Here is a 27234-nt window from a genome sequence, read left to right as displayed (position 1 = left end):
ATCAATACAAAAAGAGGATATAATGTTCTTTAACATACATGCCACCTAATATAGGAGCACCTAAATACATAAAGTAAATATTAACAAATGTAAACGGAGAAACTGATAATAATACAATACTAGTAGGAAACTTTAACACCTCATCCACATCAATGGACAAATCATGCAGACAGAAAATCAATCGTGGTCCTAAATTATATATTAGACCAGTAGATTTAGTAGATATCTACAAGACAGTCCATTCAAAAATAGCAGAATGCACATTCTTTTCAAGGGCACATGGAATATTCTCCAGGATAGATCACATCAGTTCAGTTCAGTTCAGTTGCTCAGTCATGTCTGACTCTTTGTGACCCCATGAACTGCAGCACACCAGGCCTCCTGTCCATCACCAACTCCTGGGGTTCACCCAAACTCATGTCCATCAAGTCGGTGATGCCATCCAGCCATCTCATCCTCTGTTGTCCCCTTCTCCTCCTGCCCGCCAATCCCTTCCAGCATCAGAGTCTTTTCCAATGAGTCAACTCTTCACATGAGGTGGCCAAAATATTGGAGTTTCAGGTTTAGCATCAGTCCTTCCAAAGAACACCCAGGACTGATCTCTTTTACAATGGACTGATTGGATCTTCTTGCAGTCCAAGACACTCTCAATAGATCACATGGTAGGCCACAAACAAGTTTCAACAAATTTAAGAGGACAAAAATTATATCAAGCATTTTTTCCAGAATACAATGGCATGAAACTAGAAATCAAATACAGGAAGAAAAATGGGAAACGTAATGAGCTAAGGGCTTCCCTGGTAGCTCAGCTGGTAAAGATTCGCCTGCAATGCAGGAGACCTGGGTTCAATCTCTGGGTTGGGAAGATTCCCTGGAGAAGGGAAAGGCTACCCACTCCAGTATTCTGGCTTGGAGAATTCCATGGACTGTATATGTACAGGAGACAGGGATCAAGACCATCCCCATGGAAAAGAAATGCAAAAAAGCAAAATGGCTATCTGGGGAGGCCTTACAAATAGCTGTGAAAAGGAGAGAGTCAAAAAGCAAAGGAGAAAAAGAAAGATATAAGCATCTGAATGCAGAGTTCCAAAGAATAGCAAGAAGAGATAAGAAAGCCTTCTTCAGCGATCAATGCAAAGAAATAGAGGAAAACAACAGAATGGGAAAGACTAGATATCACTTCAAGAAAATTAGAGATACCAAGGGAACATTTCATGCAAAGAAGGCCTCGATAAAGGACAGAAATGGTATGGACCTAACAGAAGCAGAAGATATTAAGAAGAGGTGGCAAGAATACATGGAAGACTATACAAAAAAGATCTTCACGACCCAGATAATCATGATGATGTGATCACTCATCTAGAGCCAGACATCTTGGAGTGTGAAGTCAAGTGGGCCTTAGGAAGCATCACTACGAACAAAGCTAGTGGAGGTGATGGAATTCCAGTTGAGCTGTTTCACATCCTGAAAGATGATGCTGTGAAAGTGCTGCACTCAATATGTCAGCAAATTTGGAAAACTCAGCAGTGGCCACAGGACTGGAAAAGGTCAGTTTTCATTCCAATCCCAAAGAAAGGCAATGCCAAAGAATGCTCAAACTACTGCACAATTGCACTCATCTCACACACTAGTAAAGTAATGCTCAAAATTCTCCAAGCCAGGCTTCAGCAATACGTGAACCATGAACTCTCTGATGTTCAAGCTGGTTTTAGAAAAGGCAGAGGAACCAGAGATCAAACTGCCAACATCCGCTGGATCATCGAAAAAGCAAGAGAGTTCCAGAAAAACATCTATTTCTGCTTTATTGACTATGCCAAAGCCTTTGACTGTGTGGATCACAATAAACTGTGGAAAATTCTGAAAGAGATGGGAATACCAGACCACCTGACCTGCCTCTTGAGAAATCTGTATGCAGGTCAGGAAGCAACAGTTAGAACTGGACATGGAACAACAGACTGGTTCAAAATAGGAAAAGGAGTACATCAAGGCTGTATATTGTCACCCTGCTTATTTAACTTATATGCAGATTACATCATGAGAAATGCTGGACTGGAAGAAACACAAGCTGGAATCAAGATTGCTGGGAGAAATATCAATAACCTCAGATATGCAGATGACACCACCATTATGGCAGAAAGTGAAGAGGAGCCAAAAAGCCTCTTGATGAAAGTGAAAGAGGAGAGTGAAAAAGTTGGCTTAAAGCTCAAACATTCAGAAAACAAAGATCATGGCATCCGGTCCCATCATTTCATGGGAAATAGACATGGAAACAGTAGAAATAGTGTCAGACTTTATTTTGGGGGGCTCCAAAATCACTGCAGATGGTGACTGCAGCCATGAAATTAAAAGACGCTTACTCCTTGGAAGAAAAGTTATGACCAACCTAGATAGCATATTCAAAAGCAGAGACATTACTTTGCCAACTAAGGTCTGTCTAGTCAAGGCTATGATTTTTCCTGTGGTCATGTATGGATGTGAGAGTTGGACTGTGAAGAAGGCTGAGCACTGAAGAATTGATGCTTTTGAACTGTGGTATTGGAGAAGACTCTTGAGAGTCCCTTGGACTGCAACGAGATCCAACCAGTCCATTGTGAAGGAGATCAACCCTGAGATTTCTTTGGAAGGAATGATGCTGAAGCTGAAACTCCAGTACTTTGGCCACCTCATGCGAAGAGTTGACTCATTGGAAAAGACTCTGATGTTGGGAGGGATTGGGGGCATGAGAAGAAGGGGACGACCGAGGATGAGATGGCTGGATGGCATCACGGACTCGATAGACGTGAGTCTGAGTGAACTCCGGGAGATGGTGATGAACAGGGAGGCCTGGCGTGCTGCGATTCATGGGGTCACAAAGAGTCGGACACAACTGAGCGACTGAACTGAACTGTATATGAAGGAAAGTTACATGGCTCAAAATAGCCTGAAGTTAAAACTCCTCTCTGGGTCCTCCCCACCATTCTATGCAAAACAAAGTACTCTCTCACCGGAAGAAAAAAATGGACATTAAGGTTGATTATGCCCAGCTCCCAGCCAGTCCCACCCTCTGGCCAATCTCCAGAATTCCATGCCCCAGCCATTTAAGAGATAACCCGAACAATCTTAGAGAATAACAGACTCCCTTAAGACAGTAGATTTCCACATATATGCCTATATATACTTACTCTTTTCTTGGGTTAGTGCAGCAGCTCACTAACCTTGACTGCTGCCCCTTCTCGCCTCATTAAAAGTGATCTGTTCCTATAAAGTGCTGGTCTTGTTCTTTTTCCGAACCTCGCCTCCTCTAACTCCCTTACTCTACAGTATAGTCCATGGGGCTGCAAAGATTTAGACAGGACTGAGCATGATATATTTATTATTTTATTAGAAAAAGAAATCAAGAAAATAAAATCACTTAAAATCTCATCAAAAAGAATGATACCCAGGAATAAACTTAACCAAGATAATAAAAGACTTATATACTGAAAACTATGAAACACTGATAAAAGTAACTGAAGATGATACAAATAAATGGAAATATAGCCCATGTTCATGGATTGAAAGAATTAATACTGTTAACATGTCCATACTACCCAAAGCAATCCATAGATTTAACACAATCCCTAGCAATCTAAAGATTTAAGGCAATCCCTCTCAAAACACACATGACATTTCTCACAAAATTATAAAAAATAATCTTATAACACAATGTGTATGAAACCATAAAAGTCCCTGAATAGCAAAAGCAATTTGGAGATAAATGAACAAAGCTGGAAGTATCAGGCTCCCTGACATCAGCCTATACTACACAGCTACAGTAATCAAAACAGTATGGTTCTGGCCAAAAAAAAAAAAAAAAACAGACACATAGATCAATGGGACAGAACAGAGAGGTCAGAAAAAAAAACCCATGCACTTATGGTCAAATAGTCTATGAGAAAGAAGACAAGAATATATAATGAAGAAAAGACAATCTCTTCAATAATTGGTGCTGGGAAAACTGGACAATTACATGTAAAAAATTAACTTAGAACATTTTCTCACACCATACACAGAAATAAACTCAAAATGGATTAAAGACCAAACTTAAGACCTGATATCATAAAACTTCTTTTAAAAAATACATTGGCAGTATGCTGCTTGCCATCAGTTTTAGCATTTTTTTTTAATTTGCCTCTTCAGGGAAAGGAAACAAAAGCAAAATCAACAAATGGGACTATGTCAAACTAAAGCGTTTTTGCACAGTGAAGAAATCTATCAACAAACAAAAAGGAAACCTACTGAATGGAAAAAGATATTTGTAAATGATACATCTGGTAAAAGGTTAATATCCAAAACACATATAGAACTCATACAACTCAACATCAAAACAAAAAACCTGATTTATTTTTTGCTAATCCAAGACTTTTATTAAACTTTTTCTTTTATATAGGAGTATAGCTAATTAACAATGTTCTGATAGTTTCAGATAGACAGCAAAGGGACTCAGCTATACATATACATGTATCCATTCTCTCCCAAACTCCCCTCCCATCCAGCTGCCATGTAACACTGAGCAGAGCTTCCATTCTATATAATAGGTCCTTGTTGGTTATCCATTTTAAATATAGCAGTGTGTACCTGTTCATCTCAAACTCCCTAACTATCCCTTTCCCTTGGCAACCATAAAGTCTTTCTCTAAGTATGTTTCTATTTTGTAAATAAGTTCGTTTCATGTTTTTTTAGATTCTGCATATAAGAGATGTCATACAATGTTTCTGTTTCTCTGCTGTCCTACTTCACTCAGCATGACAATCTCTAGGTCCATCCATGTTGCTGGAAATGGACTTATTTCATCCTTTTTAATGACTGAGTAATATTCCATCATATATATGTACTACGTCTTCTTTATCCATTCACCCATCAATGGACATTTAGGTTGCTTCCCTATCCTGGCTATTGTAAACAGTGTTGCAATGAACATCAGGGTGCGTGTATCCTACTGGGTCATGTTTTTGTCTGGATATATGCCCAGGAACGGGATTGCAGGCTCATATAGAATTTTTAGGTTTTTAAGGAACTTCTATATGGTTCTCATGGTGGCTGTATCAATTCCCATCAACAGTGTATGAGGGTTTTCTTCTCTTCACACCCTCTCCAGCATATATACATATATATATATAATATACACACACACATATATATCTATATATAATATATATTACATTATACATAATAATATATATTACATATATGTAATGGAATATTAGCCTTTAAAAAAAAGAATGAAATATTGCCACTTACAACAATATGGATGATGACCTGAAAGGCATTATGCTTAGTAAAATAAGTCAGACAGAGAAAGACAAACACTGTAAGATTTTACTTTTATGTAGAATCTAAAAATTACAGCAAATGACATAACAAAATAGAAGCAGACTCACAGATACAAAGAACAAACTTGTAGTTATCAGTAAGGAGAGGTATGGGGGGAGGAGCAAGATGAGGAAGAGGGATAGGAGGTATAAACTACAAGTTATAAAATAACTAAGACAGGATCAAATCAAGATGGCAAAATAAAGGGCACGTGCTCATCTACTCCTGTGAGAACATCAAAATTGAAACTAGCTGTTGAATAATCATCAACAGAAGAATGTTGGAAGTGAGAGAGTTAATTTAGGTAGGGAATCCAGGGCCATTTAAACAGGAGGTAAACATTCTCCTTCTCCGTAGAAGCATGGTGGCTGCAACAGACAGGGCAGAAGCACGGCTGAGAGGAGCTACCCCACGTCCAAGGTCAGGGGCAGCAGCTGCACTTTGCTGGAGCAGCCATGAAGAGATATCCCATGCCCAAGGTAAGAGAAACCCAAGTCAGATGGTAAGTGTTTCAAGAGGGCATCAGAGGGCAGACACACTGAAACCATACTCACAGAAAACTAGTCAATCTAATCACACTAGGACCACAGCCTTGTCTAACTCAATGAAACTAAGCCATGCCCATAGGGCAACCCAAGATGGGAGGGTCATGGTGGAGAGGTCTGACAGAATGTGGTCCACTGGAGAAGAGAATGGCAAGCCACTTCAGTATTCCTGCCTTGAGAACCCCATGAACAGTATGAAAAGGCAAAATGATAGGATACTGAAAGAGGAACTCCTCAGGTCAGCAGGCGCCCAATACGCTACTGGTGATCAGTGGAGAAATAACTCCAGAAAGAATGAAGGGATGCAGCCAAAGCAAAAATAACACCCAGTTGTGCATGTGACTGGTGATAGAAGCAAGGTCCAATGCTGTAAAGAGCAATATTGCATAGGAACCTGGAATGTTAGTTCCATTGATCAAGGCAAATTGGAAGTGGTCAAGCAGGAGATGGCAAGAGAGAACATCGACATTCTATGAATCAAAGAACTAAGATGGACTGGAATGGGTAAATTTAATTCAGATTACCATTACATCTACTACTGTGGGCAGGAATCCCTTAGAAGAAATGGAGTAGCCATCATAGTCAACAAAAGAGTCCAAAATGTAGTGCTTGGATGCAATCTAAAAAATGACAGAATGATCTCTGTTCATTTCCAAGGCAAACCATTCAATATCATGGTAATTCAAGTCTATGCCCCATCCAGTAATGCTAGAGAAGCTGAAGTAGAACAGTTCTATGAAGACCTACAAGATCTTATAGAACACCCAAAACAGATGTTCTTTTCATTATAGGGGACTGGAATACAAAAGTAGGAAGTCAAAAAACACCTGGAGTAACAGGCAAAATTGGCACTGGAGTACAGAATGAAGCAGGGCAAAGACTAATAGAGTTCTGCCAAGAGAATGCACTGGTCATAGCAAACACCCTCTTCCAACAACACAAGAGAAGACTCTACACATGGACATCACCAGATGGTCAACACCGAAATCAGACTGATTGATTATATTCTTTGCAGCCAAAGATGGAGAAGCTCTATACAGGCAGCAAAAACAAGACCAGGAGCTGACTGTGGTGCCTATCATGAACTTCTTATTACCAAATTCAGACTGAAATAGAAGAAAGTGGAGAAAACCACTACACCATTCAGGTAAGACCTAAATCAAATCCCTTATGACTATTCAGTGGAAGTGAGAAATAGATTTAAGGGACTAGATCTGACAGACAGAGTGCCGGATGAACTAAGTATGGAGGTTCGTGACACTGTACAGGAGACAAGAATCAAGACCATGCCCAAGAAAAAGAAATGCAAAAAAGCAAAATGGCTTTCTGAAGAGGCCTTACAAATAGCTGTGAATAGAAGGTAAGTGAAAAGCAAATTTGCTGACAAGGAAGGATATACCCATTTGAATGCAGAGTTCCAAAGACTAGCAAGGAGAGATATGAAAGACTTCCTCAGTGATCAATGCAGAGAAATGGAGGAAAACAATAGAATGGGAAAGACTAGAGATCTCTTCAAGAATATCAGAGATACCAAGGGAACATTTCATGCAAAGATGGGCTCGATAAAGGACAGAAATGGTATGGACCTAACAGAAATAGAAGATATTAAGAGGTGGCAAGAATACACAGAAGAACTGTACAAAAACGATCTTCATGACCCAGATAATCACAATGGTGTGATCACTCACCTAGAGCCAGACATCCTAGAATGTGAGATCAAGTGGGCCTTAGGAAGCATCACTACAAGCAAAGCTAGTGGAGGTGATGGAATTCCAGTGGAGCTATCCCAAATCCTGGAAGATGATGCTGTGAAAGTGCTGCACTCAATATGTCAGCAAATTTGGAAAACTCAGCAGTGGCCACAGGACTGGAAAAGGTCAGTTTTCATTCCAATCCCAAAGAAAGGCAATGCCAAAGAATGCTCAAACTACCGCACAATTGCACTCATCTCACATGCTAGTAAAGTCATGCTCTAAAATTCTCTAAGCCAGGCTTCAGCAATACGTGAACCGTGAACTTCCAGATGTTCAAGTTGGTTTTAGAAAAGGCAGAGGAACCAGAGATCAAATTGCCAACATCTGCTGGATCATGGAAAAGGCAAGAGAATTCCAGAAAAACATCTATTTCTGTTTTACTGACTATGCCAAAGCCTTTGTGTGGCTCACAGTAAACTGTGGAAAATTCTGAAAGAGATGGGAATACCAGACCACCTGACCTACCTCTTGAGAAATCTGTATGCAGGTCAGGAAGCAACAGTTAGAACTGGACATGGAACAACAGACTAGTTCCAAATCGGAAAAGGAGTACATCAAGGCTGTATATTGTCACTGTGCTTATTTAACTTATATGCAGAGCACATCATGAGAAATGCTGGGCTGGAGGAAGCAGAAGCTGGAATCAAGATTGCTGGGAGATGTATCAATAACCTCAGATATGCAGATGACACCACCCTTATGGCAGAAAGTGAAGAGGAACTAAAAAGCCTCTTGATGAAAGTGAAAGAGGAGAGTGAAAAAGTTTGCTTAAAGCTTAACATTCAGAAAATGAAGATCATGGCATCTGGTCCCATCACTTCATGGGAAATAGATGGGGAAACAGTGGAAACAGTGGCTGACTTTATTCTTTTGGGCTCCAAAATCACTGCAGATGGTGATTGCAGTCATGAAATTAAGATGCTTACTTCTTGGAAGGAAAGTTATCACCAACCTAGACAGCATATTAAAAAGCAGAGACATTACTTTGCCAACAAAGGTCCATCTAAGGCTATGGTTTTTGCAGTGGTCATGTATGGATGTGAGAGTTGGACTGTGAAGACAGCTGAGTGCCGAAGAATTGATGCTTTTGGACTGTGGTGTTGGAGAAGACTCTTGAGAGTCCCTTGGACTGCAAGGAGATCCAACCAGTCCATCCTAAAGGAAATCAGTCCTGGGTGTTCATTGGAAGAACTGATGTTGAAGCTGAAACTCCAATACTTTGGCCACCTGATGCGAAGAGCTAACTCATTGGAAAAGACCCTGATGCTGGGAAAGACTGAGGGCAGAAGGAGAAGGGAACGACAGAGGATGAGATGGTTGGATGGCATCACTGACTCAATGGACATGAGTTTGGGTGGACTTTGGGAGTTGGTCATTGACAGGGAGGCCTGGCGTGCTGTGGTTCATGGGGTCACAAAGAGTCGGACACAAATGAGTGACTGAACTGAACTGAACTGAATATTCTCACTCATGCTTTCCTTAAGTCTTGTGCAACAATGTATCTTGCCCTAGAACTGGTTTTTCTTTAGGTTGGGAGCTAATAATTACCCAGCCACAGGATGTCTCTTTTGCTGTTCTTTTCAAGCCTTTATCAATATAGTAGAAAAAGTTTTATGTATACATATATAAATAGTAAGTGAAAGTCGCTCAGTCATGTCCACCTCTTTGGGACGCCACAGACTGTGGCCCATCAGGCTCCCCTGTCCACGGAATTCTCCAGGCAAGAATAGTAGAGTGGATTGCCATTTTCTCCTCCAGGGGATCTTTCTGACCCAGGGATCAAACCCGCTTCTCCTGAGGCTCCTGCATTGCAGGCAGGCTGTTTACCCCTGAGCCACCAGGGGAGTCATGTATAAATAGTAAATATAATATAAAATATATATTTTGAAAAACTTATGAATTTTTGCCTAGCCAAACAAATGTATGACATTTTAGTTCCATTTGTTTGACTAGAAAGCTATGTTTCTAATTTACATTCAGTCAAAACTTTGATATAGTTCCATTTATTCTGACATCTAGTGTTATTGCTAAAGTCTAGAAAGATTATTTTAGTGATTAAAAAAATTTTTTGAATGAGTCTTGAAAATCCTAATTCAATTCTGAGAATATAAAGATATACTATGTTATTAAAAACAATAAGAAATTAATATGTGATACAGTATTATTAACTAAAGTACAGATTTCGTTCAAATTTCTCACAAGTTTGTGCTAGTGTCTATTATTTATTTTCACACCTTATTTAACTGCACTGAGCAGCTTAAGCTGCATGCAACAAATTCTGGTAAATTCTCTTCATGTTTATTCTATCACAAGTATTTTCTAAGTTTTCTTGTCATGGCTTCTTAGATATAACCATCATTTAAAGGTGAACATTTAATTTCCAAATACGTAGTTTTTTAAAGTTATCTTGTATATTAATTTCTTGTTTAAATTTAACTTTCTTCTCTGCAACCACTCTCTGTGATTTTTCAGCCTTCTAACTTTATTGAGGCTTTTAATGGCTAAGTCAAAGATCTCTCTTGGTAAATGTCACATTGAACTTCAAAATATGTGAGCTATTTTCAAATATAGTTTGACATTGATTTCTAACATAATTCCACAATTAAAAGAGAACAGACTCTGTGTGACTTCAATACTTTTAGACCATGAAATTCTTCCACCTTGTTTTATGTCCCTGGATCTATTCCAGTGTCTCCTAGTTAATAGTCTATGGGAACTTGGGTAGAATTTGTATCCTATTGTTGTGTGAAAACTGTATAAATCTTAATTATGTTGAATTGGCTCATGGTGTTTTTCAGGTCTACCATATCCTTCTGCTTCTCTGTATAATCATTATATTAACTTTTGAATGTTTGACATTGAAACTCAAACTAAAAATCTTAATTTATCTACTTTAAAAATAATTTTAATATATAATAGAACTATATGTAACTTTGTTATGTGTTTTCCAAGTCTCCTGTAAATGTGTAAAATCATAAATTTTGTAATTTAAAAAATATAACTATGATACAAGTATATAATTTACAGCACAGGGGATATAGCCAATATTTTCAAATAACTTTATATCAGTATAATCTACCAAAACATTGAATCACTATGTTTTACACCTGAACTAAATATAGTATAAGTTAATTATAATAAATAAAAGAAAGAAAAACATTATTAATAACAATAAATGACATTTTCTGGGAAAAAAGGAAAGAAATGGAAAGGAAAAAAGGAAAAAAAAGGAAAGAAAACATCATTTTCTGCCTTAAATATATATAATACTTGTCTATTTGTTAACTATACTTTAATGAAGTTGAAAAAAGAACTGAAAGAAAAAGCATGTGAGTGGTTAAACAAATGATATTATCATGGAACATTTATACTCACAAGCTATTGAAACATGCAACAACTTGCATGAATGCACTTTCACAGAGATAAGCTATTCACAAAAGGTTACATATCATATGATTCTGTGTGTGAAACATTACTGAAATGACAAAATTATAGAAATGGGAACAGCTTAGCTGTTTCCCCCTGGTTAAGTGTGGGGTGGGGTGGATGGAATGTAAGTGTTGTAAAAGGGCAACACGATGGCCCTTTGGTGATGGGATGCCCTGTATCTTGGACATCCTGGCAGTCATGTTGTACTATAGTTTTGCATGAGGTTTGCCACTGGAGGAAACTTTGTAAAGGGTTCAGGGCATCTCACTATTATTTCTTTCAATTGCATGTATATATACAATTGCCTCAAAATAAAAAATTGAATCTCCCTGTCTTCCCAGAGTCATTCAGCCACTGCCCAATTCCTCTCCTGTTCTGTATAGCACAACTTCTCAAGACTATATTCACTTCTCCTTTATTGAACCCACTTCACCCAAGCTTATATCCCCCCAGTTTGATGAAAAACAACCTTGCCAAGTTCACTGGTAAACTCTCAACTCTGTCCCTCTCTGGGGTTCTCAGCATCCTACTGTGCAAGCACCTTTCCTTCTGGTCCCACAAGTTCTTCTTCTGGCCCTCTGGTTCTTCTTCTCATTCTCCTTTGCTGACTCCTTCCCCTCTTCCCAGCCTTTGTCTTGAGCCCTCCCTCCCTAGATCTCAGTCTCAGGGCTTTAGACACAGGCCACTCTGAAGATGTTTATCTCCCATTCCAACCTACCCTGAGTTCAGGCTCCCACCACAGCCTCCTCTGCGTCCCTGCTCATCACTGCCCAGTGACTCTGTTCTTGCTCAGCCCATTTTCTCAGGGTGACTGAGGGCTCTGCTCACCCAGACGTCCCTCTCTTTCTCTTATGTTCCTCATCCTGTTCCTCTAAACATATCCCAAATCCTCCTGCTTGCACTTCTCACACGTGACTGGAGAACCCCAGCCCACAGCATGTCCACTGGGAACACTCTCCAGCACCCCTGCCCCTGGCTGAACTTCCACTGAACCCAAAGCCTCAGTCTGGTCTCATCCCACTGAACCCCATGCAACAGATCTACTGAAAGATGTCTAGTGCTCACCCTGAGAACTCCACAGAAGAGGGCCTGGTCAAAATATGAGGGTAATCTTGGGCTGGGACAGAAACCTGCAGTCAGAAGGAGAGGTGCCATCCCTGGCACTCTGACCATCTGGAGCAGGAACGCTCCAGTCAGTCAGATTTCCACACCAAAATAACCAAGTTGCCACCAATTTAGGGAAGAAAAAAAAAATGATGGTCATGGCTGACATTTCAGACACAGTGGAATGTCATAGTCACACCTGGCCTTAAATACATCCATCTATGCTATCTGTTCTGCCCTCTGGCTCTGACTCCTTCCCACTAGCCTAGTTGCGGTGCCCAGAGGATGTGCCAGAGGCTGATGGGAGGGACCCATCAGTTGACAACACTGGGTACAAGGGCGGCCAGGGGACAGTGCACAGGGTGAGATGACTGGGCATGCCCTGCTCGGAGGGCAGTGGGTTCTACCCCTGTGTCTTTTCTGACCTGGTCCAGCAGCTGTTGTTCACTGTTCCAGGCCTGAGAGGAAGCTCAACAATGAAGGCATTAAGAAAGGAGGATCAATAAGTGGGATTTATCTGAGGGATGCAAGGATTATTCAATTTATGCAAATCAATCATTGTGATACAGCATATCAACAAACTGAAAGATATAAACCATATGATCATCTCTACAGATGCAGAAAAAGTTTTCAACAAATTAAACACCCATTTATGATAAAAAAAAAACTCTCCAGAAAGTAGGCATGGAAGAAAACTACCTCAACATAATAAACACCATATACAACAAACCCACAGAAAACATCATTCTCAATGGCGAAGAACTGAAAGCATTTCCTCTAAGATGAGGGACAAAACAAGAGGTGCCCACTCTCACCACTGTTATTCAACATAGTTTGGAAAAAATCAGAAAGAGAAGTTAAGGAAACAATCCCATTTGCCATTGCAACAAAAATAATAAAATACCTAGGGATAAACCTACCTAAAGATGCAAAAGACCTGTATGCAGAAAACTATAAGACACTGATGAAGGAAATCAAAGATGACACAAACAGATGGAGAGCTATACCATGTTCTTGGATTGGAAGAATCAATATTGGAAAAGTGACTGCTGCTGCTGCTGCTAAGTCACTTCAGTCATGTCCGACTCTGTGCGACCCCACAGACGGCAGCCCACCAGGCTCCCCCATCCCTGGGGTTCTCCAGGCAAGAACACTGGAGTGGGTTGCCATTTCCTTCTCCAATGCAGGAAAGTGAAAAGTGAAAGGGAAGTCGCTCAGTCGTATCTGACTCTTAACGACCCCGTGGACTGCAGCCCACCAGGCTCCTCCATCCATGGGATTTTCCAGGCAAGAGTGCTGGAGTGGCTACACTACCCAAAGTAACCTACAGATTCAATGCGATCCCTATCAAACTACCTGCCTCCTGAGAAACCTGGATGCAGGTCAAGAAGCAACAGTTAGAACCAGATATGGAACAACAGACTGTTTCAAAATTGGGAAAGGAGTATGTCAAGGTTGTACACTGTCACTCTGCTTATTTGTTTATATGCTGAGTACATCATGTGAAATGCCAGGCCGAATGAAGCACAAGCTGGAATCAAGATTTCAGGAAAAATTCAATCATCTCAGATATGCAGATGATACTACCCAAATTGCAGAAAGCAAAGAGGAACTAAAGAGCCTCCTGATGAAGGTGAAAGAGAAGAGCAAAAAAGCTGGCTTAAAACTCAACATCAAAAAACTGAGATCACGGCATCCAGTCCCATCACTTCATGGCAAATTAGTTCAGTTCAGTTCAGTCACTCAGTCATGTCTGACTCTTTGCGACTCCATGGACTGCATCATGCCAGGCCTCCCTGTCCATCACCAACTCCCAGAGTTTACTCGAACTCATGTCCATTGAGTCGGCGATGCCATCCAACCATCTCATCCTCTGTCATCCCCTTCTCCTCCTGCCTTCAATCTTTCCCAGCATCAGGGTCTTTTCAAATGAGTCAGCTCTTTGCATCAGGTGGCCAAAGTATTGGAGTTTCAGCTTCAACAACAGTCCTTCCAATGAATATTCAGGACTGATTTCCTTTAGGAAATCATGGCAAATAGATGGGGGGGAAATGGATACTGTAACAGACTTTATTTTCTTGGGCTACAAAAGTACTGCAGATGGTGAGTGTAGCCGTGAAATTAAAAGACACCTGTTCCTTGGAAGAAAAGCTATGACAAACCTAGACAGCGTTTTAAAAAGCAGAGACATCACTTTGCCAACAAAAGGCCTTGTAGTCAGAGCTATGATTTTTTCCAGTAGTCATTTTGTATGGATGTGAGAGTTGGATCATAAAAAAAGGTTGAACGCCAAAGGATTGATGCTTTTGACCTGTGGCTCTGGAGAAGACTCTTGTGAGTCCCTTGGACTACAAGGAAATCAAACAAGTAAATACTAAAGGAAATCAACCTTGAATATTCATCGGAAGGACTGATGCTGAAACTGAAACTCCAATACTTTGGCCACCTGATGTGAAGAGCTGACTCACTGGAAAAGACCCTGATGCTGGGAAAGATTGAGGTCAGTAAGAGAAAGGGATGACAGAAAGTGAGATGCTTGGATGGCATCCCCAATTCAATGGACATGAGTTTGAGCAAACTCTGGGAGATTGTGAAGGACAGGGAAGCCTCCTGTACTGCAGTCTAAGGGGCTGCAATGAGTCTGATATGACTGAATGAGTGAACAACAACAATCAAACTACCAATGTTATTTTTCACAGCACTAGAACAAAAAATTTCACAATTTGTATGAAAACACAAAAGATCACAAATAGCCAAGTAATCTTGAAAAAGAAGATAGGAGTTGGAGGAATCAACTTTCCTGACTTCAGATTATACTACAAAACTACAGTCAGTAAGACAGTATGGTATTGGCACAAAAACAGAAATATAGATCAATGGAACAAGACAGAAAGTCCAGAGATAAACCCACGCATCTATGGGCACCTTATCTTGACAGAGGAGGCAAGAAAATACAATGGAGAAGATAGCCTCTTCAATAAGTGGTGCTGGGACAAAATGGACAGCTACATGCAAAAGAACGAAGCTAGAACACTTCCTAACACCACACACAAAAATAAACTCAAAATGGATTAAAGATTTAAATGTAAGGCCAGAAGCTATAAAGCTCTTGGAGAAAAAACATAGGTGATATTCTCTTTGACATACATCACAGCAAGATCCTCTTTGACCCACTTCCTAGAATAATGGAAATAAAAACAAAAGTAAACAGATGGGACTTAATTAACCTTAAAAGATTTTGCACAGCAAAAGAAACACTGCTGCTGCTGCTAAGTCACTTCAGTCGTGCCCGACTCTGTGTGACCCCATAAACGGCAGCCCACCAGGCTCCGCCGTCCCTGGGATTCTCCAGGCAAGAACACTGGAGTGGGTTGCCATTTCCTTCTCCAATGCATGAGAGACTAAACAAGGTTAAAAGACAACCCTCAGAATCGGAGAAGACAACTGCAAACAAACATTTTATGCAGCTCAAAAGCAGAAAAACAAACAACCCAATCAAAAAATGGATGAAAGACCCAAACAGACATTTCTCCAAAGAAGACATACAGATAGCCAACATACACATGATGCTCAACATCACTCATCATTAGAGAAATGCAAACCAAAACTACAAAGAGGTATCACCTCACACCAGTTAGAATGGCCATCATTTAAAAGCCTATAAACAATAAATGCTGGAGAGAATGTGGAGAAAAGGGAACCCTCTTGTACTGTTGGTGGGAATGTAAATTGATACAGCCACTATGGAGAACAGTATAGAGATTCTTTAAAAAAAAAAAAAAACTGGGAATAGAACTATCATATGACCCAAATGCCACTACTAGGTATTTACCCTGAGAAAGCCATAATTGAAAGAGACACCTGTACCCCAATGTTCATTGCAGCACTTTTTACAATAGATAGGAAATAGAAGCAACCTAGATGTCCCTTGACAGATTAATGGATACAGTAACTGTGGTACATATATAAAATGGAATATTACTCAGCTACAGAAAAGAAAAGAACACATTTGAGTCAGTCTTAATGAGGTGGATGAACCTTGTCTATTATACAGAGTGAAGTAAGTCAGAAAGAGAAAGAAAAATATTGTATGTTAATGCATTCATATGGAATCTAGACAAAATGGTACTGACGAACGTATCTGCAGGGGAAGAGTGGAGATGCAAACATAGAGAACAGACTTGCGGACACAGTGGGGGAAGGAGAGGGAGGGACAAATTCAAAGAGCAGCACAGAAGCATATACTTTGCGTGCTAAGTTACTTCGGTCATGTCCGACCCTGTGCGAACCTATGGACGGTAGCCTGCCAGGCTCCTCTGCTCATAGGATTCTCCAGGCAAGGATACTGGAGTGGGTTGCCATGCCCTCCTCCAGGAGATCTTTCTGACCCAGGGATCGAACCTGTGTCTCTTACGTCTCCTGCACTGGCAGGCAGATTCCTTACCACTAGCACCACTTACCATATATAAAATAGATTGCAAGTGGGAATTTGCTGTGTGACACAAGGACCTCAACCCAGTGCTCTGTGACAAACTAGAGGGGTGGGATGGGGTGGGAAATAGCAGAGGGTTTAAGGAGGGAGGAGACATATATATACCTGCGGCTGATTCATGTTAATGCATGGCAGAAGCCAACACAATATTGTAAAGCAATTACCCTCCAATTAAAAAATAGAGGGGAAAAAATAATCAAAAACAAAAAAGAAAAGGGGATTAACAGAGCTGTGTTCTCTATGCTCCAGCTGGGGCCAGGCAACCACAGCCCTTCCGTGATGGCCCTGAGAGCAGAATTTGTCTAGGATTTTCTGGGCATGATAGAATTTCTTTGCATTCTAGGTTTGGTGTCAATGAGCCAGCAGAGACATAGGGACAGGAAGTGGAAGAGTGGCAAGTCCTAGGAACCTGCCCTGAGTAGCCTTCAACCCAGCAAAACTACACCTAAACAAGCACCTCCTTGGTACACTGTGCATATTATGGTGCTATTATAGTTGTCTTTGGGATATGGTCCCCTCTTCTGCACAGACAGGCCAATTGAATAAAGTGAATGACAATACAATGCTGCTTCTGCTGCTGCTAAGTCGCTTCAGTCATGTCCAGCTCTGTGTGACCCCATAGACGGTAGCCCACCAGGTTCCCCCGTCCCTGGTATTCTCCAGGCAAGAACACTGGAGTGGGTTGCCATTGCCTTCTCCAATGCATGAAGGTGAAAAGTGAAAGTGAAGTCGCTCAGTCATGTCCAACTGTTCGCAACCCCATGGACTGCAGCCTACCTGAGATGGTCCATGGGATTCTCCAGGCAAGAGTACTGGAGTGGGTTGCCATTGCTTTCTCCTAGCCTGGTGCTTTTATGGTAGTGCATAAACCAGCAGTAGCAATACACATCATGTGGAAAAGTTTCTTTGTAAATTTTAAGAACACTTTTCTCCTTGTTCTTTCATCATTTGACATAATGCAATAATGAAAACAGACGACAGACTAAAAGCATATTAGCTGCTGCGAAAATTTTATTATTAAATAGAAATCACTCCACAGGCAGTTCCTTCCTCCTATGGACAATGTTTAAGTCCTGAGAACACACCCAGTTATACAATGTCCCTCTCCACAAAACCATTCAGGACCAAAGCTTCCTTCCTGAGGTAGAACTGTCCAGGTAGCTGCATCCCTGTGGGTGTGACTGGGTCTTCTGCATTTGGTGCAGTCTTTCTAGGTGATAAAGCCCAGAGAAGGCACAGGCATCGACTCTGGGATTGTAGAGGCCACCAGGAATTGGCTTACCCTGTACGCAGAGACAGGCCTTTCCCAGTGACGGCAGTGCAGGTGCCTTTTCCCTTATCCCACTCCAGGCCAGGACCAAGACTGCGAAGTCTGATCCTTAATCCCTTCAGATGGCTCTTGCAATGAATGAACTGGGTTAAAAGCCCCCTTTTATGTTCTCTCTTTTTAATTTTCTATCTTTAGTTATTTTTGGCTGCACTGGGTCTTTGTGGCTGTGCATGGGCTTTCTCTAGTTGTAGCGAGTGGAGGCTATTCTCTAGTCATGGTGTGAGGGCTTCTCATTGAGGTGGCTTCTCCTGCTGTGGAGCACAGGCTCTAGAGCACAGGCTCAGCAGGTGTGGCACAGCAGCTGAGCTGCCCTGAGACACGTGGGATCTTCCCAGAGGAGGGATCAAACCAGTGTCCCCTGAGTTGCAAGGTGGATTCTTAACCACTGGCCCACCAGGGAAGCCCTCTGTTCTCTTTTTAAAGTGGGGACAAAGAATATTGCCTACTGTATCAGTAAACAAAGGACGCTACGACAATGAAGCCAACAGCCCCTGCAGCCACTGCCGACTACACCCTGAGGAGGTTCCGGGTAGAGGAAGCAGGTGGGATGCAGGCCCCAGAGAGCTGAGGTGCATATCAAAGAAGTGATTTCAGTGGGCCCAGACGCTAGCATCTTCTCCAAAAGAGAAAAGCACTAAATTCCTTGGGATATCTGGTTCCGTTCAATTAACAGTTATCTTTTGATGTTCCGACTACCTGGTTTCTGCAGCAAAAATTCCTATATATCTTGGCTACTCTCTTACTTCTTCAAAGCAATCCCTCAGAGATATCTGAAAGACTGTCTTCTCGGGCGTGAGTCCTCAGAAAACCCCCTGAATAAAACATAATTCTCAACTCTTAGTTCAGACAAAAGAGCTGTCTTCCTCTGAGCCTTGAGAATTTGGTATGCACGTGTCAAGTTGCTCCAGCGGTGTCAGACTCTGCGACCCCATGGGCTGTGACCTGCCAGGCTCCTCCGTCCATGGGTTTCTCCAGGCAACAATACTGGAGTGGATTGCCGTGCCCACCTCCAGAGGATCTTCCTGATCCAAGGATCAAACCCAAGTCTCTTTTGTCTCCTGCCTTGGCAGCCAGGTTCTTTACCACTAGTGCCACCCGGGAAGCCCCAGGTGAGAAGAACTTGGAGGTCCCGCTCTGTGCTCAGGCCTCTCTCTCTCCCCCACTGGAGGAGACAGAGCTCTCCCTCCCCGAAAAGAGACTTGCGCTGTAGCTGAGTCCTGCTACTCCGCTTACCAAGTGCAACTCCTCGTACTTGGGGTCTCAGGTGCCCAGCACGGGGGCATGCTGCCCAAGCGAGCAGTTCCCTGAACAGTAGGCAAGTACCTCCACATATCTCGCAGTACAGCACAACTGAAAGCACAAAACTCTGTAAAATCTAACCAGCAAGTGAGGTTCTCACCCATGGACATGTGAATCATCAGTCCCCTTCCGCAGCCCAGACCACTGTGTTCCAGCTGCCTTCTTATCTACCCCAGCGTCTCCAAGGTGCCCAAACACCTCTGCAGAAGTCCCAAAACCTGTTCCTTCCCTTGGGGCCCTGTGACCATTCAGGCACACACAAACCAGGAGCACCTCTGATGACTCCCTCTGACTCTGCAGACCCCTCACCTAAGCAGAGCCTCCCTGACCTGACTGCAGTCACCTCTCAGCTGGCAGGACTCTGCAGTGGCTTTCTAGAACCTCCTAGCTGCTCCCCACCATCTAATCACGGTGATATTTCCAATATGCACATGATGCCCTGGACTCAGGCTTAAAACCTTCCTCAGTCATCAAGGCACCCAGATCTCTAGCAGCGGCTACTGTCTCCCCCTACCCCATGATTCCTGATGATCTCAGATCTCACTAACCCCAAGGGTGTCGTGGCTTCTCAAAGAACAAGAATGGTATCAGCATATGCTTTGCATCAGTGCCATAAATCTTTAGGGACTTATATTCCTAAATCACCCTCACATTACACCTGATTTGAACAATGACACTCAAGCATTTGTAAACTACATCTGCAATAAGAGGTAGTTTTTGTGCAATCCTTTACAGTTTGGCTCAGATGGTAAAGAATCTGCATGCAATGCGAGAGACCTGGGTTCAGTCCCTGAGTTGAGAAGATCCCCTGGAGAAGGGCATGGCAATCCACTCCAGTATTCTTGCCTGGAGAATCCCCACGAACAGAGGAGCCTGGCAGTCTAGATTCCATAGGATCACAAAGCGACTAAACACAGGGTTACAGTTTACCTAGAGCTCTCATCTGACTAGTGTTTAGGTGGGTTAAGTCAGCAGTGAGAGCAGATGTCATCCCACAGTTCAGGCAGAACATCTGCTGCCTGAACTGTTCCAAATTCTCCTCCTCCGTATGTATCCCCACAGCCCTCCCGGGCTGGGGACGCCCTTTGTCTTGGGAACTTACCTCCCAATGAGCCATTATATCCAGAAAATAACTTGTTGTGGTGTCAAGCCCGAGTGCTCATACCAGCTATTCAGTCTTAGACTTTGCACATTTTCCCTGAGAGGAATTTTCCTTGTTCCAAAAAGCAACAATTCAGCACAGGCTTATTAAAACCCCGCCTGCTCCCTAGAACAGGTTAGCTCCTCATCTCCTCTCTCCCAACTAACCTGAGATTTAATCCTTAATAGCAATTATATGAGAGGGCTTCCCTGATGGCTCAGATGGTAGAGAATCTGCCTGCAATCTGGGAGACCTGAGTTTGACCCCTGATTTGAGAAAATCCCCTGGAGGAGGGCATGGCAAACCACTCCAGTATTCTTGCCTGGAGGATCCCCATGGACAGAGGAGCCTGGTGGCTACAGTCCATGGCTTCACATGGAATCAGACACACCGAATGACTAAGCACAGCACAGCACAAGTATCCCTAGACGTATTCAATCTCCCAGGCCCGCCAAGCCCTGGCAGGCCTTGCCCCAGGGGCCTGGACAGCAGACTTCATGCTCACCCCTGACACACACACGTCAGGGATGGCATTTCCTAGATGATTTAGGTTACAGGGGACTGCCTTGTAAACACAAGGATATAGAAGCTGCCCACCCTGCTCACAGCCTCCTGTTGGCTCTTCCTCAAAATCACTGCAGGTTGTAGAGTTATCACATTCCTTAAATCAGTGCTCAAACATTTTCCTTGGGTAGCTTCACAGGTAGCCAGGTCAGTGTGGTAGGAGCTCCAGATACCTACCCTGTCAAACCCAAGCACATCCACACCCAGGGATGCCTGTGCTTGACATCCTTTCTTTGGAAAGAGTGGGCAAGCTTAAATTCATTTACTCCACTGTGTGTGGTCAGAGTGCAGAGAAGCAGCTCTGAGGGATTTAATGTTTTCACTCTGGCGCATTCCATTCCACAAAAACGCCTGACTAGTGTTCACGTGGATTAAGTCAGCGGTGAGAACAAATGCCATTCCTCAGTTCAGGCAGAACATTTGCTGCCTGAACTGTTCCAAATTCTCCTCCTCCGTATCCCCACGGCCCTCCCGGGCCGGGGACGCCCTTTGTCTTGGGAATTTGCCTCCCAGTGAGCCAGAAAATAACTTGTTGTGGTGTCAAGGCCGAGTGCTCATACCAGCTATTCAGTCTTAGACTTTGCACATTTTCCCTGAGAGGAATTTTCCTTGTTCCTAAAAGCAACAATTCAGCACAGGCTTATTAAAACCCCGCCTGCTCCCTAGAACAGGTTAGCTCTTCATCTCCTCTCTCCCAACTAACCTGAAGACTTGATCTTCTTCCAGAAGCAAGTTTACAGTTGAAGATGAGAGCGCTGAATGACGATGGAGGTAGTCCTGGGAGGCAGGAGAGCTCCGAGCTGCTCCGCGGTCCTCCTGCCGGCCTGGCCACACCCACAGACGTCACGACGGGCATCCCCTCCTCCCCCAACCACTCCACCCCCTCGCTGCTCCCGCCCCTGCTCCCTTACCCTAGCAGCTGCAACAGACCGTCAAAAATTGAAGACAATATGTAAAATAGATAGCCATTGAGAATTTGCTGTATGACTCAGGGAATTCAAACCTAGGCTCTGTAACAAACCTAGAGGGGTGGGATAGACTGGGAGGTGAGAGGGAGGTTCAAGAGGGTGCGGACATAATGTATACCTGACTGATTCAAGTTGATGTTTGGCAGAAACCAACACAATTCTGAATACCAGACCACCTAACCTGCCTCTTGAGAAATCTGTATGCAGGTCAGGAAGCAACAGTTAGAACTGGACATGGAACAGACTGGTTCCAAATAGGAAAAGGATTACGTCAAGGCTGTATATTGTCACCCTGCTTATTTAACTTATATGCAGAGTACATCATGAGAAACGCTGGACTGGAAGAAACACAAGCTGGAATCAAGATTGCCGGGAGATATATCAATAACCTCAGATATGCAGATGACACCACCCTTATGGCAGAAAGTGAAGAAGAGCTAAAAAGCCTCTTGATGAAAGTGAAAGAGGAGAGTGAAACAGTTGGCTTAAAGCTCAACGTTCTGAAAACGAAGATCATGGCATCTAGTCCCATCACTTCATGGGACATAGGTGGGGAAACAGTAGAAACAGTGTCAGACTTTATCTTTTTGGGCTCCAAAATCACTGCAGATGGTGGCTGCAGCCATGAAATTAAAAGACGCTTACTCCTTGGAAGAAAAGTTATGACCAACCTAGATAGTATATTCAAAAGCAGAGACATTACTTTGCCAACTAAGGTCCATCTAGTCAAGGCTATGGTTTTCCTGTGGTCATGTATGGATGTGAGAGTTGGACTGTGAAGAAGGCTGAGCATCGAAGAATTGATGCTTTTGAACTGTGGTGTTGGAGAAGACTCTTGCGAGTCCCTTGGACTGCAAGGAGATCCAACCAGTCCATTCTGAAGGAGATCAACCCTGGGATTTCTTTGGAAGGAATGATGCTAAAGCTGAAGCTCCAGTACTTTGGCCACCTCATGCGAAGAGCTGACTCATTGGAAAAGACTCTGATGCTGGGAGGGATTGGGGGCACGAGGAGAAAGGGACGACAGAGAATGAGATGGCTGGATGGCATCACAGACTCGATGGACGTGAGTCTGAGTGAACTCCGGGAGATGGTGATGGACAGGGAGGCCTGGCGTGCTGCGGTTCATGGGGTCGCAAAGAGTCGGACACGACTGAGCGACTGAACTGAACACAATTCTGTAAAGCAATTACCCTTAGATTAAAAAAAATAAATTTAAAAAAATAAAAAAATTTTTAATAAAAAAGAAATGGAGAAAAGATGCTCCTGATCAGAGACCATAGCTCACTCTCTTTTTTAATTGGAGTATAGTTGCTTTACAATGTTTTGTTAGTTTCTGCTGTACAGCAAAATGAATCAGCTATACATATATATATCCTGTCTTTGGAGGATTTCCTTCCTATTTAGGTCACCAAAGAGCACTGAGTAGATTTCCCTGTTCTGTACAGCAGGTTCTCATTGGTTATCTATTTTATACATTATATATGTGTGTATATATATATATGTATATTTCTCAACCCCAAGCTCCCAATTCATCCTACCCACCCACTCACTTCCCCTTGGTATCCAGATGTTTGTTCTCTACATCTTTGTCTCTATTTCTGCTTTGCAGATCATCTTTATCATACAATATTTGATTTTTCTCTTTCTGCTTACTTCATTCTGTATGACAGTCTCAAGTAATATTTCATTGTATATTTCTACCACATCTTCTTTATCCATTCCTCTGTTGATGGACATTCCATGTCCTGGCTATTGTAAATAGTGCTGTGATGAACATTGGGGTACAGGTATCTTTTTGAATTATGCTTTACTCTGGGTATATGTCCAGTAGTGGGGTTGCTGAGTCATATGGTAGTTCCATTTTTAGTTTTTTAAGTTAACTCCATACCGTTCTCCATTGTGGCTATACCGATTTACATTCCCACCAACAATGTAAGAGGGTTCCGTTTCTTCAAACCCTCTCCAGCATTTATTCTTCGTAAATTTTATGATGATGGCCATTCCGACTGGTATGAAGCGATATCTCATTGTAGTTTTGATTTGCATTTCTCTAATTAGTGATGCTGAGCGTTTTTTTATGTACTTGTCAGCCATCCATATGTTTGTGTTTCTGTATTTCTTCTTCTTTGGAGAAATGTCTGTTTTGGTCTTCCACCCATTTTTTGACTGGGTTGTTTATTTTTCTGATGAGCTGCATGGACTGTTTGTATATTTTGCAGTTTAATTCTTTGTCAGTTGTTTTGTTTGCAAATATTTCTCCCATTCTGACAGTTGTCTTTTTGCTTTGTTTATGGCTTTTTTCCTTTGCTGTGCAAAAGGTTTTAAGCTTAATTAGGTCCCATTTGTTTCTTTTGTTTTTATTTTCATTACTCTAGGATGTGGGTCAAAAAAGATCTTGCTGCAATTTATGTCAAAGAGTGTTCTGCCTGTGGTTTCCTCTAAGAGTTTTGAAAATACAAAACGCTTCACGAATTTACATGTCATCCTTGCTCAGGGGCCATGCTAATCTTCTCTGTATGGTTCCAATTTTGGCATGTGTTCCAATTTTAGTATGTGCCAAAATGAGTGCCATGGGGCAGAGCCCTCTCTGAACACTAGGTGCAGCCAGCGCTTACTGTGCTCCATGCAGCTCTGCTTGATAGAAGGTAGCCAAGTACTGATACTTGTAACAGTTTTTTCCCTATGAACAAGAATTGGGAAAATGTGAAATTAGTAAATATTCTGCCAACTTTTTTCTGTTCTGCTCTTTAAGAGTTCTCTACTACAGCTGGCAAACCTGATCAGCATTCATCTTATTTTCTTATGGTTTCCTGCCTCCAGCCTAGGGCTGTGAAGGTTACACTTGTGGAAAGTACTGTATCACACAACACACACACAAACGACACAGAGCCACACCCACATACAGATGCACACTTGAACACACATGGACACATAAGGAAATGCAAACAGACACACCGAGACAGGTAAACTATTCACAGAGACACAAACATACACACACACACATCACAGACATTACACACACACAGAGGCAGAAGCACACACAAAAATATAAACAGGCACACAGAGAGACACATAAATAACTACACACACCCCAACACACAGATATATGTATAGGCACAAACACACAGGCACACACACAGACAGACACACAGGCTTACTGTGGGCTGGGAAGCCCCACTGGGGCTTTAATCTACTAGGCACTGCACGAAGTCCAAAGCTCTTGGCTCACCTACAGTGTAACAGGCAGAACTGAAAAAGTTATCCTTATGGGAGTTTCCTCTCCAAGCCTTTCTGAGAGAACCATGAAGCCCAGTTACACTAGGTGTTCGAAGGTATACACTTATAACACGTATGCTGTAGAATCAATGCTTTTGAACTGTGGTGTTGAAGAGTCCCTTGGACTGCAAGGAGATCCAACCAGTCCATCCGAAAGGAGATCAGTCCTGGGTGTACATTGGAAGGACTGAGGTTGAAGCTGAAACTCCAATACTTTGGCTACCTGATGCGAAGAGCTGACTTCTTTGAAAAGACCCTGATGCTGGGAAAGATTGAGGGCAGGAGGAGAAGAAGATGACAGAGGATGAGGTGGTTGGATGGCATCACTGACTCAATGGACATGAGTTTGAGTAACCTCCGGGAGTTGGTGTTGGACAGGGAGGCCTGGCGTGCTGCAGTCCATGGGATTGCAAAGAGTCAGACACTACTGAGTCACTGAACCAAACTGAACTGTACAAAGCAGGGTGTGGTGGGGGCTGCCCTGGAGCAAAGACCAAGGATGCAGGGTCGCCAGGCCCCCCAGAGCACCGTGGGCACTGCCACAGAGCAGTACCAGTGCTGGCACACCAGCAAGAGACCCCAGCCTCCCCAAGAGAAGGCCAAGTGCCACATTAGTAGTTGTCTCTATTCAGACTGCCACTTGCAGCCAGTGTGGACACAGCAACAACCCTATTCATGTGGAGTGGAGGCCACCTTGGCCAAGTCTTCCTCCAGCACTTTGAGAACTCTGTTACATGGGAAAGTGGTAAGGGGGCCCCAGAGCATGAATGTGTAGGCATCTGGGGCAGACAGAAGGTTCCAGGCTGCCCTGCCCTTACTGAATGGTCTCCATACAGTGGGAGGCTGACTGTGAGTGCCAACCTGAACAGAGAAGGGTCACAACGCACCAGCAGGGCAATTGTGGCTACCATACGGCTCTCCATGCCTCATGCCCATGTCCCCAGCATCTACGTGCTGACCCCAAGCCTGCCTAGTCTATGTCCCTTGAGTAGCCGCTAAACATTTGTAGTGAAATCACCCCTATTCCTGCTCCAGGGGGTGAACGTGCATGGCCTAAATTATGGAAGAAATCTCACCCTTGCAAGGAATTGGCAAACCCACATGGTAGTGAAGGTCCCTCAGAGCAGGGGAGTCTCCAGGTCCATGTACCATGTTGGACCAAACCATGAGCTATCTCGGATCCTGATTTATTGCCAACACACCCTCTTGGTTGCTGAAACCAGGTCCAGATGGGGGTTCCCTTCTTGGCAACTGGGAACAAGAATTGGATACAGAAGCATCACTAGAAACCTGTAGTGTAATTCATATGGCCCTGCTTCCCTGTGAATAGGGACTGGATTTCTTCAGCCAGAGTGGTTGGGGACAGTTCAGGAAATACATGGTGATTTTACCAAGATATCACCATAAAGTCACACTTTTCCTGGATGGCTCAGAAAATTCCAAATTAGGAGGTCTCTAAGTTTTCTCAGCAAAGAGCAGCATCATTGCAATCTGACACAAAGGCCAACAGTGTGTATTTTGAAGTACGTGGTACTGTGTACACTGGAACAATATGAGTTTGAACTGTGTAGGTCCATTTACACATGGATTTTCAGTTGTGCATCCCTAGCTCTCACGCTGATCAAGGGCCAACCATACTTGAATGTACATGCAAATTTCAGCATTTCTGCAATAAAATCCTTTTGCTTATATTATATACAGTGGTAGGTTTGTATGAATGTGTGTTTATGCATATTTTATGTGTTTGTGGGTGATCCTGTGAAGATGCCCCTGACCTCAGATCCTCAATTGACAGGTATAACTCAGAGTGATCCCCTGCCCTGCCCTCCAGCCGCGTCTTCAGTGGAAACCTGCCTGTGGCTTCCCTTTATGAACTCCACCCTCCTCCAGGATCCCTGTGACCACTGGCTCTTCAGGCTTCTGTGGACCCCAGCCTTTGTCTGCTCTGACCACAAAGCCCCTATGTTCTGCTCACCCACTGGTGCCCACAGATGGTCA

General features: G+C 42.9%; 1 protein-coding gene and 1 non-coding gene across 2 annotated transcripts in view; both read right to left on the bottom strand.

Annotated features, from left to right (window-relative positions):
* OCA2 (OCA2 melanosomal transmembrane protein) overlaps window positions 1–21815 on the bottom strand; it is a 361910-nt gene extending 340095 nt beyond the window's left edge. The window contains exon 1 of the mRNA XM_040227913.1: window positions 21693–21815. The gene's annotated coding sequence lies outside the window, so the exon portion shown is untranslated. The remainder of the gene's footprint in view (window positions 1–21692) is intronic.
* Window positions 21816–24409: 2594 nt separating this feature from the next.
* LOC120855262 lies at window positions 24410–24513 on the bottom strand. The gene has a single exon (XR_005719225.1). It is a non-coding gene; the product is annotated as a U6 spliceosomal RNA (small nuclear RNA).
* Between the last annotated feature and the right edge of the window lie 2721 nt (window positions 24514–27234).

Source organism: Oryx dammah, unplaced genomic scaffold (assembly GCF_014754425.2).
Source record: "Oryx dammah isolate SB20612 unplaced genomic scaffold, SCBI_Odam_1.1 HiC_scaffold_27, whole genome shotgun sequence".
Lineage (NCBI taxonomy): Eukaryota > Metazoa > Chordata > Mammalia > Artiodactyla > Bovidae > Oryx > Oryx dammah.
The sequence above is the reverse complement of the archived record's forward strand: the minus strand, read 5'-3'. Positions and strand labels throughout refer to the sequence as shown.